This window comes from Rattus norvegicus, chromosome 16 (assembly GCF_036323735.1).
Source record: "Rattus norvegicus strain BN/NHsdMcwi chromosome 16, GRCr8, whole genome shotgun sequence".
NCBI lineage: Eukaryota > Metazoa > Chordata > Mammalia > Rodentia > Muridae > Rattus > Rattus norvegicus.
Window position 1 is genome coordinate 87,265,257 of NC_086034.1, and position 12,800 is coordinate 87,278,056.

The window sequence follows — 12,800 nt, forward strand, 5'->3', positions numbered from 1 at the left end:
TAACAATCTTCTCCTCTGCGGCCTCATTTCAAGTTAGTGCAAGTGATAGAAATTCTCACATAGAACATTGTGTTGAAAAAAAATACTTGAAATAGGAACAGGCCATATGTGCATTTCAAATACATTAAAAGGGTGTTTAACGTCATACATTGATACAATGCTATAATTGTACAGTCCATAAAATTTGGGGCTAATACAATACAAAGGAAAGTGGTAGGTGATAGATAAGTTAAATCCACATAATTGGCTAGGTTTTTTAAACATTTCATTTTAACTCGGTCTGAGTCAAAATTGCTATTTGGTTGCCTTCCCTCAAGATGAATAAGCAGGAAACATTGTGTCCCTGGGAACCTTAGCAGTTGCCTATAGAGTAATTTTCCTATGCCTTTAGAGACACATTGTTAACCAAAATATTAATAAGTGAAACAATAGTGTAGGAAGGAAGTTGAAGAGTATATTTATTGATGTAAAACACCATTGATGTATGGAGGGTGTCAGAAATAAGACACGTGCAGGATCTTGAGTTTGTGTGTGCATTTGCAATATGAACTGAAAAAGATAAGTGTCTCAAATCTTGTGTTGACTCCCTAGTGAGACCAGTTTCACAATGGTAAGGAATCAATGTGCTTAGGGGAACATTGAAACCTTCATTAGACGAGGGCAGGATAACATAGGATCCAGACACGCTAACGACTAAGGGAGCGAGTATTGTATGCCCATCTCTGAGTCAGTTAGCTAAGTTAGATCTGAGCTACCTAATCTTTGAGGAACTTGGTACTGGAGGAAATGGATCAAGAGGTGACCTTTAACAGATGGACTAGATACACACTGAAAGCAGATTATTGACAACTACACAGTTTTTTCATACATCTCTAGTTTTGGTTAACCCATTCCCAGCCCCTGCCTTCCCCATTCCTCTGCTCCACCCCTGATTACATTTTTAGCCCCCCAGTGCCCTCTCCCGTTTTTCATCCCATGTGTTCTCTTGTTCTGTGATGAACAGCATTGGAACACTCAGTTGGTGGCTCCGTATGGAAGGATTAGGAGGTAAGTATGTCACTGGCGATGGAGTGGCAGTTTAAAGACTTATGCAATTTCAATTTTCTTTTTCTCTTTGCTTCGTGCTTGTGGTTCAAGACATGACCCCTCAACTTCCTGTTTCTGTTGCTATGCCTTCTTGGCCATCATGGACTCTAAGCCTCTCCGACTGCAAGCATAAATAAACTCTTGCTTTCTTAAGTTTCCTTGGTCATGGTATTTTATCACAGCAATGGAGAAGTACCAAGTACATGGCCCTTCCAATTATATTTGTAATTCAGTTGCAAGACAGTAGTTTGTTGAATGGCTTTTCCATATACCTCTGATTTTGATTTCCCATCCTCCTCATTTCACTGTAGCAGTTTAAATTTTCTCCACTATTTTCATATACTGGTTTTCTACCACCCTCTCTTTCCTTAAAACATCTCCCTCCTCATTGGAGCATTTTTAGTTTCCTGACTTCCATGAGGACTCCATGTTAAACAGGCAAAGTATTTGCAGCTAGAATCCGATATGAGAGAGAATCATGTATACATGACTGAAATCCTCAAACAATAAATAAAGTTAATGTTCAAAAGTATACATAAGCTCTTAGAAAAATAGTTTTGGTCTTTTTCCAGAGAAGTTTCTTTATTCTTCTTCTGGAAAAGTCAATCAACCTAGACAAAATTCTATGATAAATATTGCCTAAATGATGTTTAAAAATTGTGAAAAGGTAGATTGTGGTGTCATTGTGAAGAGCAAGGTCTTAGTTAAAAGAAATGGTAATTGCTAAAGTATGTTGAATAATCAGTTGCTCATAGCCTAAAGTAATATATGTAGTAGAAATCTGTAAGAGACATCTTTGTCCCTATCTGGTGGGTTAGCTTATGTATTACAGATTCTATACCTTTGTAAGGAATGAAATGAGGTTCATTTGACATATCAGTAGACATTAGCAAAAGCAACTTAGAAGGCATGAGTCACCATTCATCATTAAGTTTTAGAAACTTATTTTGAAAGAATACAAGTAAGATGGCTAGCTGGTGAATTAGAATTTTATTGTCAGGATTCCATGTTCCTTTTGTCTTCTCTCTTTAGCTGATATACAGAGGCTATCATGGCTGACCTGATCTACATTCACTTCAGCTGCCCATGTCAGATAACAGTGTTTCTCCTGACAGTCCAGGGGGCTGTGCACAAAGCATGGGTTGCCATGCTTTGAGCTGCAAACTTTTAAGTCACTGAAGAGGGAGACGCATGGGTTTCTCCTGGCCAGGAAGAAAGTGGAGGTCACCTGTCCACCAGAACACAGGACAGCAACAGAGAAGTAAATTCCAACCAAACAATGTGGGACATATGAAATGTCACAAGGCAGGCCAGCTACAGAAAGGAAGAGCTGATGAGGAAACAGAGGAGTGCAAACACAAAGTGGGAGCTGGAAATCATGACTGGGTAGACAAGATGGCTCAGTGGGTAAAGGCACTTGCTGTGAAACCTGAGACCTGAGTTCAATGATTCCCCAGACCCTCCAAGGTGGAGAGAACTCATTCCTCCAAGTTGTCCTCTGACCCTTTGTCTTTTACATATATGCATACACATACACACACACACACACACACACACACACACACAGAGCGAGAGAGACAGAGAAACAGAGACAGAGAGGCAGAGACAGAGAGGGCTCAGAGGGCTTGCCATAATAGTCAACTGCTTTGGGAAGATAGACTGTCTGGACTTCACACTTAATTGTTAATCCCTATACTAGAGTCCAAAATTAAAGTTGTGTGTCAAACACAGAAAGGAACATTTTTGTAAGAAACTATTTTTATGTGTATAAATGTGTTTGCCAACCTGTGTGTATGTGCACCATATGAATGTGTGCCGACCAAGGCCAGAAAAGGCATAAGATGCCCTGGAACTGGATTATAGGTGAGCTATTCTGTGGGTGCCAAGATTCAACCCTGTGTTCACTGTAAGAGCAAGTGCTCTTAGCCACTGAGCCCCCCCAACCCCACGAAGAACATGTTCATGACTACAAACTGAAGTAATCTTTGGTATTTTGAAACAGTGAGAAGAAAAAGAAGCAACTATAGGTAATGACTAGCTAACAAATGGTCTGACAGAAGAAAATTTCCAGTGCAGTAAATAGGCACTAAACTGGCTCTATGTCCTCAAGATCCTTAGGAAAGAACTGAAGTTCAATTGTAAACTATCAAGAGAAGTATAAGTATGGTGTCGACAAGACTGGAGGTATATCCTAAGAGTGAGCAAAGGAAGGACCACAGGTGACCAACTGAAGCTGGAGAGAACAAACATGTTGCTGAGTGAAGGAGATATTGGCATCTGACTTCGCTGATCTGACATTAGAAGTTTTCATTCTAGGTTCTACTGCTAACCAAACAGATGAGAAAGCTTGGGACTGGGGTTGGGGATTTAGCTCAGTGGTGGAGCGCTTGCCTAGCAAGTGCAAGGCCCTGGGTTTGGTCCCCAGCTCCGGAAAAAAAAAGAGAGAGAGAGAGAGAAAGCTTGGGACCTAAAGACTGATGGCTGAGGTACATCTTCCTGTGGTTTACTGGCCTCTGGCCAGAGGGTGGATGGAAAGTCACCCAAAGCATCCTAGGAAAATCAAGAATGAAGGAGGGTTAAGGCAAGTCAGATGGAGTCAGAGACTCCTAGAGTACGGTGATTTTGAGTGCTCTTGAGGCCAAAGATGAGAGTGTGGAAGCACACTATGATGCCACGAGAATCTTTGTGGAGCATGGAGAGCCAAGCAACTTGAATTCTAGGAAAGGAGCTGGAAGTCTTCCTGGATGTTAAGGACATGGGATGACGATAGGTTTCCAGGTAGAAAAGAGTGAGTCAGAAGCCAAGGTGTTCAGCGATTTGAGGGTAGTAGTGTGGAATGATGACAATTAACAATGAGGGGAAAAGGTTCAGGAGGTGGAACCTGAGGGCAGGAACTTCAAAGGAGAGGGTCAATGAGTAACAAGAGTGAGTGGTTTCCAAACACTGCTGTAAAGAAATACCACAAAGTTGGTCTTAGAACCTGAAGTTTGTGAAGTGTCTGGGGGAGCTGAGTTCATGGTGTAGACAGAGACAGTCTGAGGTTCTGGAAAAGTTGTCTATGCTTGCCCAGGTGAGCCACCAGTAGCTTTCCATATCCACCCTTGCTTAGTGAGTTCATAATTCTTAGCCCTGCATCCTCGGTCATGTGGACTCCCCCTATCTGCCCTCACATCTCCTTCTGACTCAAGTTCACTAGGAGAGATGTGGCTGCACTTGGCACCCTACCTGGATAAATTAATCTTAATAATTTGCATATCTCAAGGTCTCCATGCACATCTGCAAAGACAGCAGATGTTTCTGACCCTATCAGTCAAGAAAGCAACAGGGCCTGGGAGAGACTTCTCCAGCCATGTTTTCTAGCACCAGAATAGGAGTTGTTCATGTGTGTTGTCGGGCACTGCTCCAGAACAGCTGGCTTGCAGTGGAGATAGCCAAGGTTGAGGGAAGGGATAGGCCATGACTGCCTCCATATGAGTGAAGCAGGAAAGGACAGTGCTTTGGGAAACAGAACAATGAGTGTGAAGTTTCTGCATGATTCAATCCTTTATCATCATCCATGGAGCCTAACATGTGATAGGTGTCCAGAAATATATGGAGACTGTATTAGAGAGAGAGAGAGAGAGAGAGAGAGAGAGAGAGAGAGAGAGAGGGAGGAGGAGGACGACTGGCATTTTCTAAAGCCAAGTTTAACCATCATAACACCCACGGTTGCTACTGTTGGAACAGTGTCCCCCTCCCAGCTCTACCAGTTAGGGCTTCTATTGCTGTGATGGTACACCAAGACCAAAAGCAGGTTGGGGAGGAAAAGGTTTATTTGGCTTACGCTTCTATATTTCTGCTCATCGTAGATGAAAGTCAGGACAGGAACTCAAACAGGGCAGGAACCTGGAGGCGTGACTGCTACTGAATCTTGTGCTGGGGCTGCTTGTCCAAACGTCCTATCTACTAGGAACCTTGAGGTGTCTCCACCACGTCCACCTTGTACAGACAGTGCTTAGAGCAGAGCAGAGCAAAGGCAGAAGGAAGTGTCTAGGAAGAAGAGTTAGAAAGGATGCACAGCGATCAGTGCAGAGAGGGCTGGGAAGGAAAATGAAGTTCACGCGGCTGCTGAGGAACGGAGCTAAAGTCTGGGAGCTGGATGTTAGCAGGCCTTGGGACAGCAAGAAGGCTCAGTAGACAAGAGCAGGACAAGGACTTTATCCTACAAAGAAGAGAGAAAGAACAGGTTGTCCTCTGACTGCCACACATGTACAATGGCATGCACAGGGCCACACAAATACATAAACAGACACATAAATATTTTAAAAAAGAGAGAGAGAATGCTAAATCCATTCTTTTCCAGGGATTCACTTTTACCAGTCAGTTGCAAGAAGACTCTAGACAACACAGTTTGTCTCACTCTGGGTAAATGGATCTCTGTGCCTCTGGTCCTTTTGTAACTCACAATGATGTCTTTTAATGTCACCAACACCAACCTCGGAATGACTGTCAGGCAATCTGTCTCTTATCCTTTTGGGGAATTCGCCTTCACATTGAGTTATCCATTGCTCTGGTAAAAATGATCCAAAGCTGTATGACCCTTTCCCCTTTGCAATGAATAGCTATCGATCTGGTGACAGCGGCTGCCCAGGGCTTGGTTGCAGGAGACTTACAGCTTTTGCAGGAAGTTCAAGCTTCCAAGCATGTATCAAGTACTATGGGTAGAGTCTTTCCCAGTTTCCCCTAAATGCCTATAGTCATTATACTACATAGGCCAAGAAATCCACCCTCCCCCAACATCTTACCTTCGGTTCTTCAAATAACAGCCCAGCAGAACACCAGGTCTCACATCTCTTGCCCATCCCCCTTACAAATCTCATACCGGCAGGAGTCATTCATTCTTTCTTTGAAGGGATGCTCTTTTTTTTTTTCTCCAAGAGAACTTGGAAAACAATCAGTGAAAATCATTTTTATTTTGAACAGCATCTCTAGCATTTCTTGCTCATGCTGTGCCTGTCTCCTGGCCGCTGGAAACTAAGTCTGTCGCACTTCCTGGGAAGATGTGCTGTAACAAACCAATTAGTATCAACCTAGTTATTGCTCACCTAGTGAGCGGCTGCTGAACTCCAGCCGTGCGTGACCATCACAGACTCCAGAGTCCTGCTCAGAGACCTGCATCCAAACCACAAATCGGTCAAGGGGCTTTTCAAGTTGAGTCAGGACAGCAGCTGTAGCCAGACTCTTGTTTCCTTCTCCTCCGGGTCTCTGCAGCCTCCCACATTTTTATGAGCCCCCCATCCCCTGACACACAATTTTATGTGCACTCCAGTGGATGCTTCTACAAACAGAAGTGATCAGGGCACTTGGTTCCTTCAAACAAAGCCAAACACGATCCTCTGTGGCTGCTCACTGGTGAGTGAGTGAAGCTCGCCAGCCTCTGCTTCAGTGTGGTGCAGGCTGCGCCCGGGATGTTAATAAAACCTCTGGTTTGGACCAGACGGAGAAATTGGTTTTTTTGTAACACCTGGAGTCACAAAGGTCCAGAGAACGTGGAAGTGGAAGGGGGGACATAGAGCAGCATTTCTTAAGTCGACCTTTGAAATTCAGACTCTTTTCTTAGCATAAACCTGCCAATCAAACTCCTGAAGCCAGAAAATGCTCTTCTTACTCAGAAGCAAACAGCCCGAAGACAACACGCTCACTCTTGGGGTAGCAATCCCTGCGTCTCTGAGGTTGAGGTGTGGGGGAAGGGTGCCTTTGCTGCTTCACGACTGCTTTTGAGGAAAACCAATGTAGTATGACCGGATAGCTCATCACTGGCCAATCCGTGCCAGCTGATGTGGGCCCCGTCTCTGAAGGCCTGCTGGAGCAGAACAGGGACCCAATTTTGTGGCCTGAACTGAAGGCTGTGAAGCCTGCACATTGTCTTCCCTGCTTCTAGAAGCTTTGCCCTTCGTCCACTCCTTGCTCTGCATCTGATACTCTCTCCCCTTCGCCTTTCTTACCCACCCCCCATAAGTGAATTACAGATTTCAAAAATCTCTGTTTTACACACTGGTGGAATATTAAAGTTGGAAACAATTTTAAGACCTTATGGAGCTGACTCTCCCTCTTTCTCCAGAAAAGGAAGTTGAGGCTCCATTACACTGAGAGCTAGCCAAATCCTGCACTTACTTAGTAGACAAGCCAGGAACAGGATCCAGTCTCTTCCACTGCAGTGGGTAGCTCTGTTGGTGGCACCTGGGACTCACAAATGGCTCAGGGCCCTTGCCAGAAGCAGAGCCCAGGGCTTTCTCACAGACATGAGGAAACCACAGTCATCTTTCAGCACAATCCTTGGGAACATCCCTGGTCTGGGAAGTACCTCATAACACCTCTCCCCTTTTCCAGAAGAGGAAATTCCCTTCTGCCATCTGTGTAGGACACCATGGGCTATAGAGCCCATAGGTTGGAAAGAGCCTGGCTGGTCAGGATTCCAGCAGATTCTCCTGGGGAAGGAAGCAGGAGTGTCCCCTCCAAGCCCAGTTCTTGCAGCCCCCAAAGACTGACTGTTCTTCTGTCCAGATTCCCAGATTCCCTTCTCTTAGCATAGGCCTCTTATGATGCCTCTTCCAAGGACTATTTTCTATTCCCATTGGCATGTCTAGCTCACAAGAATTAATTACTCCTTCCCAATGAACAAAGCAACATGAGATAAGATGGGTATCATCATCTGTCCCCCGGCAACCTTGAGAGATGGGCTTTGTTCATTGTTTCGATTTTTAGGGGGAAATGATACTTCATTTTTATAGAAGATACTAGCTTCTGGCAAATCATCCTAGAGAAAACACCACCACATATAGATTAGGTCATATAGCCATGCTGGAAGAAATAGAGACTGCTTATAGCTGGAAGTTCTGACTAAGTCAGAATACTGCTTAAGATGGCCATCGTATCCTCCAGTCATTGACAGTGGGGGGTGGAGATGTAGACAGGTTGATAGGAAGAGTCAATACAGGAGCCAAGGAGGGGGCTGGCTATTGATTCTTGATTCTGTTATATCTGAATATTGGAATCCCGAGATGCCTTACCTTCAAGCTTGAAATTAAATAATGTTGATAATTGTGGTGCAATACAGAGTATTTACGATAGGAAATGTATCCACTTAAAATTGAAAAGGTTTCGCTTAAACAACTGTCAACATCAGAAGTTGAAAAAACAAGGAGGTTCCTGCAAACAGTGAACATGGAGGCAGAGTGGAGGTAAAGTGTCTCCTGAGAAGCTCTGTCTTTAGCATTTGTATTAATCACATAGAAAGAGTCGAAAGAAGTGAGACAAGGAAGAAACTAGAGGAGAAAACAAAAAAAGGGTAAAAGTTCTGGTCCAATTTGTTTTCTGATAACTTCTTTATTGTGCCTCTCCTCTCAATGCCACTACTTTTGGATGTAACACACACACAGGCACACACATACTTACATACAACACAGTCATACACACAGATATACAGCACATATTACATAAACATACTCACACATTCAAATACACACACAGATACACTTACACAGACATGCACACTCACAAACACACACATACTCACAAACACACATACACACTCAAAAACAGACACACAGGCACACTCATACAGACACACACACACACACAGCATACTCATGTACACACACCTAGACACGCATACTCACATATACATACAACACATTCATACAGACCCACACACACAACACACACACAGAAATACACATATACACCCACAATACACTCATAGACACAGACACTCATACATATACACATTCACACACACAAACACAGACACACAGGCACACTCATACGGACACACGCCAGAGACATACACTCACACACACACACAACATACTCATGCACACACACATATTCACACATATCTCCTCATACACATATATACACCCATAGACACACACACTCACATATACACACAACACTCATACAGACACACACACACACAACACACACATACACACACATACCACAAACACACACACACTCACTCACACAGACACACACACACTCACACAGACAGTCACACACGGACACACACAGAAACACACTCACACACACATACATACATACATTACCCACCCCACCTCCCAAGGATCCAGAGCAGAAAGAAGGCACAGGAATTTTCATTACTATTAAAACTCAGCAGCATGTGTGTCTGTGGGTGTGTGTCTGTGTGTGCACGCAAACACCTGTGTATATGCCTGATAAGGAGAGGCAGCAGCTAGAGCTCTGCATTTTGCTCTACCTTAGTATTCTCTCTGGCAAGCCTGAATCTCTGTCACGTAAATCAGAACCACGGGCATAATTAACTCCCAGCAAGTTGGATAATTGATTCTCAGTGAATGGATAACAGAAGTTTGAAGGCTTTAGTTCATGGGTACTGCACATAAATGGATACCTTGAAGCAGAGTTAGCTCTCTGGTTTATTTTTGTTTTGTTTTGAGATCTTCTTTGATTCGCTTGGAAGATGAATAGGTCTCCCTGTGCAGCCCACCCCACCCTACCCCTGCCAAAAGAAATCATTTTGTTGAGAGAGATGTTTCATTTGAGAGAATTTATTTAAGATTATGGCACATGCTTTGAAATTCTCACAACTGGACATGAAAACTGAGACAGATATGTCAGTCGCCTTCTAGCCTGAGCTTTCGTGGTAAAGACATCTTAGCCCTCTCTATATGTCCCCTGTCACATCACCAGGAGTACACGCTGAATCCCACTTTAATGGGTTGGTCCCTCGCAAATATTTCTGGTTGATGGTAAATGTGACTCTGTCTTGCGATACTAAATTCCTTTATCTTGTCCTTATTTGTTTTCTGTTGCTGTGACAAATGTCATGATCAGAAAGCAACTTGGGGGAGAAAGGTTCTACTATAGGTAACTGCCAATCATTGAGGAGTGTTGGGGCAGGAGCTCAAGGCAAGAACCTCAAGCAGAAACCGTAGAAGAAGTTTTTCACTGGCTTGCTGACCGACTCATGCTCAACTAGCTATTTTACATAGCTTATGCACACCGGCATAGGAATGGAGCCACCCACAGTGGGCTGAGCTTTCCCATGTCAATCGTCCATCAGTACAGTTCCTCTAAGACATACCCATGACCAATCTGACTCAGATGGTTTTCAACCGAGGTCCTCCCTTCCCAGTGCTGGGATAATCTTGCTGATGAGTCTTTATCTTCGAGTTGATCATCACATAAAATGTTCAAAATGACAAAGACCCATCGTGGCGCACACACTTAAGCTGGCATCCTCTCTTGTAGCTGTCAGTACAGTTCTTCACTGAAAAGAGCTCAGAGAATGGGGTGGTATCTGAGAAAATTACATACCCTGAACAAAGTTTTAGAATAAACGTTTCTATGGTTCTTTCTTCTGACCGTGGATCTGCAGAAGATCAGGAGTTTTGACTACTCCAGAACTGCGCATAGTGAAAGGAGGGTTGACTGCCCCCCCCCCATATACCTATTTATTTTGTGTGGGAGTGTGGAGAGCTTAGCGGACAATTCGAAGGAGTCAGTTTTCTCCTTCCACTCTATGGGTCCCACAGAATCACGTGCACTTCCTCAGGCTTGGCAGCACACACGTTTACCCGCTGAACCATCCTACCAGCCCGCTTCGTTTTCCTTACTTTACACAGTCTGCCAAACGGGTAATGGGGAAAGGTCAAGCTAGAGATAATTTGTGTGAGTTCAGCACAGTGCTCTGCAACTCAGTGTCAGGGATAACCCTTAGCTTAGGAAGGTAGGTTAGCATATAGCATTCTTGCCTGATACCCTAGAGTCATCCTAATCAGGACTTGGCCCCTGATGTCCTGGCAACAACTGCATAGCAAGACTATGGCTATCATTCAACCACCCAGAGTCTGCTGCAAACCAGATCAAGAGACTGTGGGCAGCTCCCGGTGTCTCCCTCATGTTACCCCTGTGCTCACAGGAGAAGAGTGATATAAATTCTATTCTAAGATGAAAAATCGTGTCATCTTGAAGCCAGAGGAGGAAATTACAAACTGGCTGGCTATAAAGTAAAATCAACAGAATAAGACTTGAGGGCTAACAGCCTCCCAGCCCCTGAGTATCTCACATCGCTTCCTCCAGCCTTCCTTCCCCACCTGCTTGGCCTCCAAAGGACTCTTCAGGACCAGGGTCCTGCAGATGCAGGTAACACAAGAATCTCAAGGAGAAATGAACTTCTTCTGGGTGGGCTCTTAAAGTTGCACAGAGGAGAGCCCCACAAAGAGAAGGAGCCACACAGAGACAAAAGCAGAGCGTGACACATCATTGCGACAAGTCAGGTGATGGCTGCACCCAGCAGAAGAAGCTGGAAGGGACATAGAAGGAATTGCTCCTGTCATAGCAGAGGCAGCTTGGCCTTACCCACACTTGGATTCCAGAGTCCTATAATCCAGAACTGTAAGAATGCTCCTATTGACCGTTTTTTCTGATGTGAAGTTTTGATGCCCTAAAAAAGTAATAGAGATTTACACGCTGAGGAGTGATGGGTCCCCAGCCCCCAGCTCACCATGGTGCCTGCGCCTGAGGAGACTCCGTTTAGAGAGAGCTGCAAGCTGAGCCTGAGCATGTGACACACAAACCATCTTCTGAAATGAGCCTCCTGTCAATCAGCAAAGCCCCACTCTCTTTTAGTGAACGCATGTCTGTAAAATGTCCTGGCGTTAGGTCCAAAGAGAGACGTGGAGTTTGCTCCACAGAACCACAGTTACTGCCCACAGGAATCTCAGGGAACAATAGACAGAAATATGTTTACAAGGTCTGGAGGAGTATCCTCTAATGCAAGAAGGAATGACCTAAGAGTCAACAAGAAGGAAGAGTGACCCTGGAGTGAGCCTCGTGTGGAAAAGTCCGCCACGATCAGAGGGGTTGGGAATGACAGTCCAAACAGTTGGAAGAGCTGTGGAATTTAAAGGCTCTAGGGTCAAAGGCCAGTGCTGGGGTACAGTGCCTGAGCTGACAACACCCTGCAGTGCACTGACTGACAGACCTGTGTCCCATTGCTCCCTGTGACACCCTAAGGTGCACACAAGGTCCTCCCTCACGTGTGAGGGACACATGTCTCCCACAGACCAGACCAGTCCTGGGAGTGTAGATGGAGGAAATCCAGCCATCAATCTTCAACCATGTCCAAAGAGCAGGTCTGAGTCAGAAATGTCACAAGTCTGTGGTCCCAGCACTCTGGTGATGGGGATTGGTTCCAATGTTTTGTATTAATCAGGTCCCCAAATCAAGAATCTGCATATCTAAACGCTGGTGTTCCTTGTCCCCGGTTGGTTTTTGATAGATCAGTCAAGAGCCAACGGCCAATGGCTGGGCAGGTAGACTGAGGCGGTACATTTAGATTTGCACAGGCTGGGAGCAAATCACCATGACGCGGGGGAGAAGGATAGAACGTAAGAGCCGCAGGACAGAAAGCCAACCAGCCATGTAAGATTTTGGCGAAGGGACCACTGGACACTTCCCCAATTGGGCTTGGGGTAGCAGGGGAAGGTTTAGGAATCTCAGAAATATAGGAGGGGTGTGTCTGCTAGCAGGGGAAGGTTTAAATCACGGCATGGCAAAAATTAACTGGTGTGTGTGCCCGTGTGTGTGTGCGTGTGTGTGTTTCATTTGGAATCCAGATTGCTCCTGGGCAGGTGCACGCATGTGACCCTCCACGAGGCAAAGTTGTGTAGCCAAGGTGGCAAGAGCATCCC